The sequence below is a fragment of the Gracilinanus agilis genome, chromosome 2 (assembly GCF_016433145.1).
Source record: "Gracilinanus agilis isolate LMUSP501 chromosome 2, AgileGrace, whole genome shotgun sequence".
Classification (NCBI taxonomy): Eukaryota; Metazoa; Chordata; class Mammalia; order Didelphimorphia; family Didelphidae; genus Gracilinanus; species Gracilinanus agilis.
Window position 1 is genome coordinate 140598312 of NC_058131.1, and position 8676 is coordinate 140606987.

Here is an 8676-nt window from a genome sequence, read left to right on the forward strand (position 1 = left end):
CCACTGGGACTTCTGGCTGAGGACTATTGGGAAATCCACATGTAGATCATGACTTGGGGAAGCCCTTTCTGGGTGCTAAACTGAACTTCAGTTCACGAGAGAAGCACTTAGGGCTGGTAGGCTAGATAAGGCTTTGTCTCTTTCCTACATTTCCTATATTCACTATCTGTACCTAGTGGTAAATAAAAGCTGTTAATAGTCATTTTGACTTAGGGGGCTAATATTTTATAAACAGTGACCGCAATCTCACTTTTTATAACTCTCATATTTAGTCAAAACCCAATTTAATTGTTACATTAGAATAGAATACTATGTCCTTGTTGCTTTATATATGTTATCTATTTTGATCTTTTAAACAGCCTTAGGCTATTTTTCTATCCCCATTTTAAAAATAAATTCATGTAGTCTTAAAGAAGTTTAGAGACTCACCCAGGGTCACACAGCTAGTAAATATATGAGCCATAATTAGAACTTGGGTCTTCCTGACTTGAAGTCTGGCACACCATCCACTGTACCACTTAGATGTGTTTACCTAGAAGGGGAAACTGAGGCAAGTGAGAATAACACATCTCTGAAAATAATTTGAAGTCCTAGCAGAGATGACACATGCCATACTGAAACCTCTATGACATAATTAGTTAGCATTATGTAAAACATCAAAAATCAATATACAGAATAATTATTATTACATTTGTACATAGCTATATTATAATAGCATAGAATAAACAGGACCACTTTTATCAGCACATACATATCCAAAAGCAGTTCCATTGTTTTTATAGTGTCTAACTCTTCATGACCCCATATATAAAACCTTCATCCATTCTTCCTTCTGTATTATGATCCTCTCTTGGTTTTTCTGTGTGAGAAATGGGTTTATATATTTTTTTCTTGATCTTTTGTTCTCAAAACTTTTCTCTTGTATTTCCCTCACTAAACACTGTGATTTCTTCTGATTCTTCAGCCCTTCTTTCCATTGGGTATCCTCAGCCTTTGGGATTATGTGGGTGCTCTCGGTGTAAGTCCCTGTCTTGAGTTACATCTCAAGAAAGAACTGGGATTTCTTGACTGTATTCACTCAAGACCACGTTCTGTTCCCCTCTGAGTGCCAACATATTGCTCAACTTCTGATTTTTCTTGTATTTTCCACCTTATCCTCCTTCTGCTTATCCTTTGAGTAACTGTTGTTTGTTGTTCACTTGTGTCAGATATATCCAATTCTTCATGATCCAGTTTGGAGTTTTCTTGACAAAGACACTGAAGTGCTTTGCAATTTCCTTCTTCAGTTCATGAGAAATGGGAGCAAACAATGTTAATTGACTTGCTTTAAGTGATTGAGGCCAGATTTGAATTCAAGGAGATCAGTCTTCTTGAAACCAGTCCAAAAGTTCTATCCCATGGGCCATCTAGAAAGATCTCTCACCTTGTTTGTGCCCCTTGAAGGAAGTATCTGGGCACAACTGGGATAAGTGATACCACATGAAAGCTCCAAATATTAAAGTTCTCTGGCATATTTTTACCTTATGTGTGGAGCTGGGGGAGCCATCTTCTAATCTGAAAAGTGCAACATGAAATTATGAAGAGTGAAATGAGAACCAAGAGAAAAATATTATTTGAAGAATGACTTGTGTATGTTCACCTCAAGAGAAAGAACTGATCAATATAAATATATACATATATCTATCTTTTTGTTAAATGATTTCTTCTCTAATAGGGGAGAGAAAGGAGGGATAGAGTTAAGTGGGTCTTTTAATGGAACAAATTTTAATTTAAAAAAGGGAAAAAAGATTTAATTACTCTAAGTCTAGTAAATAATTCCTTTCCTTTAAGGCAGGAAGAACTTACAGAAAGTAACTCTTCCACCATCTTTTTAGCCATATAATTATGGGATAGTATAGGAACTCCCTCTACCAATGCAGATAACTATTTGTTCTTCAATTTTACGTCTTAGAGAGTTGCCTAGGGCTTTAAGAGGTTGGGATTTGCAGAGAATCATAGCCAGTACATATCAGAGTTAGACCATGAATCATGATCTTCTTGACTCTGAGGCCAGGTCTTTATACCCTAAGCCCTGTTGTCTCTCATTAGTCATACACAAAACATAATGATAAGTGGAAGACCCATATCCACTTCAGCCCTGGGCATCATCAAGCTGTGTGGGTAACTGCTTCTCACACTTTACCAGAAGGATCAAAAGTGAGCTTGATCACTGATTGAATAGGCATTTCTGGCATGACACTCTCAGTTTGATAGTGATCTAGACTAACTACCACAATCCACAGTCCTATGGTGCTATCCCTGAACTGTGGACCAATTCAGACTCATTATTACCATCTCTGGTCTCTATGCATTGTCTCCTATTCTCTAGGGTCCTCTACATTAAGAGCATTAAGGACCAAAGGTATAGCCCTAGGATTCAGTCTTTTTGCCCTTTTTGAATAGAGAACCCCTCATGACTAGGATAGACATGGTTGAATTCCCTAATCAGTTGATGAATATCAACACTCAGAGTCTTCCTCATTGGAATCATCATTCTTTGGTAATTAGTGATTGTGCTCTTCACTTCAGAGTCTTTTTGAACAACTTTCTTCATCCTGTTTGCCAGAGTCCAATTCCATAATAGGCAATAGTTGAATGTGATGTCTTTGTGGAGCCCCAGTCATTCTCTGGGACTACTGTATAGACTAGCATATTGCCTAATCTTTCCAACAACTTAGTATAGGATGCCTTTCCAATGATATGTTATCTGGCTTGCAGACCAAGACTTCTTAGTAGAACTTTGTCCCCTTATTAAAGATATTGACAAAGTACTAAGTCATCAATCACATAGCAGCTCCTTTCTTTCTTAAAAACAAAACAAAAAACAAAACCCTTTCCTTTTGTCTTAGAATTGATACTAAGCATGAATTCCAAGGCAGAAGAGTGGTAAGGGCTAAACAATTGGGGTTAAGTGACTTTCTTAGGGTCACACAGTTAGGAAATGCCTGAGGTCAGATTTGAACCCAAGTCTCCCCAACTCCAGGTCTGGTGTTCTCTTCACTGTGTTACCTAGCTGCTCCAGCTTATTTATTTTTTCTAATATGAGGCCATAGCTAATCAAGATCTTCTTCCATCTACCCCTCTAGCCAGTTTCTCAGCTGAGAGATTTTACTGTTTGTAAGTCTCTATATCATTTACATTTTCTGAAACTCCATAGCTTGTTGCTACTCAAATACAACTCTTGTCCAAATATTAGCAGATAGGGAATAAAGCCAATGATATCATGTTGACTCCATTGAGCCTTTTGCATAGGTCTCAACATCCTCAGCATGTTCAACAGTTTGCTATCAAAACACTCAAATTATAGGTCTTCCTGGAGGCGGTAAGGAATATTTATATCTCTGCCTTGGTCACAGTGGATCCTGGCAGGAAACCTACTGAAGCAGCTTTCTCATTTTTGAGTAGATATGTTTGTATCTATAAGGAGAAATGGTCTACCATTGCCAGGACATTGCTTATATTTTTCCTACCTCTATAGAGATAAATAGTCTATAATATAAATTCCAAAGATTTGTTAGTTTGTGTACCATCTAAGAATACAACCCAAGTTCTTAATGCTCCTTTGAGCACCAATTTTATATTACTTATAGATATCTGCTATCATTTTGGGCCTCTAGAATGTTTTTTTTTCTTCTAACATCAAGGATTTTTCTTGATCCAGGTATCCAAAACCATCCTGTAAACTTTTCATGGAGAAGAACAAAATTCTTTGAGTTCCCCTAATTGCTTCCTGGTTCAACGTATAGGTTCAGTTATAAGTAAGTATTCTATTTGTAGCTCCAACTTCTGTCATCTTCTCAACATTCTTGGTAATGAAACCTGAGTCTCCGAGGAGAAGGCCATTACTTCTTAGTTTGGAGCATTGCTAATTATCCATTTTTCCAGATACAAGATTCAAATTAATATCTAATAACTCCAAGTATTATATTTTTTAAGATTTATAATCACTTGAATTAGAAGAAATACAAGAACAAAAGTAAAAGCCTGAGTAAAGCCACATGAGTACAATTCTTCTGCCTGGCACTCACCCAACTACCACAGCCCCATTCCGGGAAACAGAGAGCCAGAGTGGAGCTACACAAAACTTATATCTTTCTTATATTAGTTACCTAACATAGATACATAAATGAGATGCTGGGAGAGAGAGTCCTGGAGAGCAAATTCTAATTACACACAGGAAAAATGAGATAAGGAGAACTGGTTCCATACTGATAACCCAACCTTCAGGGAAATTTCCAAACCATCAATGGTATTTTTGTTCGATGGGACTCAGCTCCATGTGTTTCACAGACCACTTTTACCCCTGTTAATAGAATATTGGTCTCATATGTTGTCTGAGACGAGGAGTCTTCATCCGTATTCATCTTTCTTGGATCTTAGTGCTTACTGCTGGCTAATGCTGCTACCAATTTCTGGCAGGCAGCATTGGGTCAAAATATGTCATTGGATTGTTGTCAGTCCATATGTGAAATTGAGATGTGTATACATTCTCAGGATTTATCAGTGACAACTTGCCTCAAAGCCAAGAACACCATTTTGTGATAATGAGTCTTACTTTCAGTAAAGTCCTTTACTTTCAAGAGCAATAGGCTTCTGATAAACATTATTCTCTGGGCACAAGACTATTGTCAAGCCCTCCAGGCTAATGTCAGTATGTAGCCCAAAGGGGCTTCTTAAACTTATGGAGAGAGCTAAGGAACTGAGTGAAATTGTGTTGAGGAAACTTTTGTTTTCAAAGTCTCCCCATCTAGCTTTTCTGTTCTATTCAAATCACAAGGATTGAACTGGTCTAGAGAAGATTAAAAGAGTTGGTCACCTTGTCCCATTTTCCCCAGGAACAAAGTATAGCCCTATTTCTCATGGGCCATCATCAACAAGCAGGGGTTTACTATTTGCCAGGCACTCTGCTAACCATTAGGGTTACAAAGAGAGATAAAAGATATTTAAAAGGTGTGTGTGTGTGTGTGTGTGTGTGTGTGTGTGTGTGTGTGTGTTCTAGATAACTGACATAGACAAACAATCAGGCATCATATATCACACTGACGGGCAAGGTCAAGGGAAGAGAGAGTGTCAGAAACAAGGGAACCTGACAGGAGTTAGGAACCCTACAGATATCAGAGGAGAAGATAAGGTAGTAGATGACTAACCTACAAGCCAACTCATCTCTTCACAATCCAAATACTCACCCTACTAAGGCAGTGTGCAGCTAGGTAGTGCAATAGATAGTGTCAACCCTGGAATCAGAAGGACCTGGGATTAAATTCAGCTTCAGATGCTTACTAGTTGTGTGACCCTTTGCAATTCACTTAACTTTTGTTTGCCTCAGTTTCTTCATCTCTAAAATGAGCTAGAGAAGGAAACAGGAAACTACTCCAAAGTCATTGCCAGAAGAACCCCAAATGGGGTGATGAAGAGTTGGGTGTGACTAATTAACTAAACAACTAAAACAATTACAAGATAATGTTTCTTGCACAGGGTAAAACCTATTGGTCTGAAGTTGCGTGCTGGGACCAAACCAGTATGTTTTATCACCTATCAGCCAGTCACAAAGAGCGTATGTAATACCGAATCGGGGCTTCCTCAAATATCTCTCCTTTAGCGCATCCTCTATCAACAGCCAGTCGTGTTCCTAAAGCACAGGTCTGACCTTATTCTATTACCCCAGGATCAAATATAAGATTCTGTCTTTGACATTTGAGTCTTTCATAACTGGGATACTTCCTACCCTTGCAATCGTTTACTCCCTTCACCATTCCCTATTAAGTGGGACGGAAGGCTTCTTGCTGTTCCTTCAGTGGAACACTCTCTCTTAATTCCATGCCTTGTCTTTTTTCTTTTAAGTCCTTACCTTGACTCTTATATTTATATATTTAATATATAAGATTTTATTTAACATTATTTTTCTATGTTTTGGTCGTGCATAGTTATTTGCATGTTGTCTTCCCCACCAGAATGTGGGCGAAGACCATGTTTTTGCCATTTTTTGCATCTGCAGCACGAAGCACAGTGCCTGACACATAATAAATGCTTAATAAATATTTCTTGATTAACTATTGACTAATAGCAGAAGGTTATTATATCTTTGACTTCATTCCCCAAGTCCCTGGGCTATCCTAGTGCATGTACAATGGCAAAGGTATACAATAGTGTCAGAGGAATCTTGATAATGAAGTAATACCTGTCTCAGGCAGGAAGTTTCTTATATTTTTCTTGGTTGGAAGAGAAGCCAGTCCAGGGACTTGGCCATTCTAGGAACTTCAGGTGGGGGCAGATGAACCATATTATAAAAATGTTATAACGGTATAACAAAAATTAAAAAAATTATCTTGCTGTGATCAAGAGAATGGGGTCAAAAATAAGGATATATCCTCTAGAGAGCTTGCTATACAGTCATGCCCAGGTCTTTGTGACCCCACTGAGTTTTCTTGGCAAAGATACTGGCCTGGTTTGTCATTTCTTCTCCAGCTCATTTTACAGATGAGGAAAGTCAGGCAAACAGGGTTAAATGATTTGCACTGATGACTGATGGCCAGATTTGAACTTATTTTCTCTTGACTCTCTCTAGTACTCTATCCACTATGACACTCAGCTGCCCCTTCATCTAAATGTACTTGCTAATGCCTGATTGGCCAAGATATCCATGTAGTGTACTGGCCCATGTACTACTGGGCAGGCCACAGAAATGAAGGAGTTCCCTTTGCCAGAAATTGTTCTGCTTAAAAAAAGCATAAGGGGTGCAAACTTATGCCTCCTGGGCTCAACAGGAGGCAAAAGTATTCATTCTCCTGCATTCTAATGCAATTTGAAGGACCCCCACTGTTATTTTTCTCCTCTGCCGTTTTAGCAGTTCATGCTTGGGCTGATTATCAAATAGTTTTATTTATAGAGAATCAGCACTTCTGAAATGTCTGCCTGTTCTATTTATCTTCTGCAGAGGTGCCAGTTTTCTATAAATATAGGAATTGGTAATTATCACTGGAACTCATCATTAAACATAGAAAGTGGATAAATACAGAACAAGAATGTAATGCATTTTCTTTTAAATTGGAAGTAAAAGCAAAAAGCATGTGTGTGAGATCTGTGCTTCCTGGAGCTGCCCCTCCTCTCCAGGAATTCAGCTAGGCAGGCCCTGCCCTGTGTTATCAGAATCAAAAATGGCTTACTGTCCTCAGGGCCATACTAAAATATCTTGGGGACTGTGTCTTGGCAAATGTTTCCCAGAGGATGTTTATGTCCCCAGTACAACCTTATTTTACCCTTCTGTCCCCCACTGCTTGTCCCTTTCAATTCTCCCTCATATACCAGGATATCTTGCTGCCTTAGCTAATTTGATTTAGGATTAAATAAGATGATGTTTGATAATATTTGTAAAGTATCTATTAGTACATATTAGGTTTTTAATAAATGCTTATTTCCTATTCTTCCCTTTCTCTTAGTAGGAAAGAAGGTTGAACTAATAAACCTTTCGTACTAAGATTTCTTTTGAAATAAAATTTTATTGCTGTCTTTCGTTTTTGCATAACCTAATTTACATTTCCTAATTTAACCTTCACCTCCCAGAGAGCCAATCTTTATCACACACACACACACACACAGAAGAAAAAACAGGTCAGCAAATTAAACAACACATTGAAAAAGTCTAATAAGCAATGTTCCACACTCAAGAGTCCTTTATTTCCCCCCTCCCCAAATTCTTATCTTCTGTCTTAAAATTGCTACAAGTATCAGTTCTAAGACAGAAAAACTGTTAAGACTAGACAATTGGTGGGGTCAGCTGGGTAGCTCAGTGGAGTGAGAGTCAGGCCTAGAGACCGGAGGTCCTAGGTTCAAACCCGGCCTCAAACCCTGGGCAAGTCACTTGACCCCCATTGCCCACCCTTACCAATCTTCCACCTATGAGACAATACACCGAAGTACAAGGGTTTAAAAAAAAAAAAGACTAGACAATTGGTGTTAAATGATTTGTCCAGAGTCACACAACTAGGAAGTGTCTGATGCCAGATTTGACTCCAGGATCTCCCAACTCCAGGCCTAATTCTCTTTCTACTTAGTCACCTAACTGCCCTTTAGAGTCTTTCACTTTTGCAAAGAAGGCTGGGAAAGTGCTTTCTCATGAATTCTCATGTCATCATTGTGGCCAGCCTTAGTCATAATTTTATTGTATTCAGATCCAGTTGTTTTAGAGAAAAATTTTTTTTTATCTTTGTGGATAAATTAAAATATTATAATTATACAGCATTTAATTACTTAATATTTTGTTTTTCTTTCCAATTCCATTACTGAAGACATTGAATAGATTGTGTTGCATTCTTCTTTCTACATTTGTTCACATAAGTCTTCCCATGCTTCTCTGATTTCACGTGTTTTTGTTTTTGTTTTTGTTTGGTGAATACAGAATTTCTCTCTTTCTCTTTGACTACCCAGGAGCATAAGACTAGTAGTGAGATCTCTGTGTCAAAGGGTAGGAACATTTTAACCATTTCTTTTGTATAATTCCAAATTGCTTTCTAGAATGTCTGGAACAACATTCTTCCTTCCTTCCTTCCTCCCTCCCTCCCTCTTTCTTTCTTTCTTTCTTTCTTTCTTTCTTTCTTTCTTTCTTTCTTTCTTTCTTTCTTTCTTTCTTTCTTTCTTTCT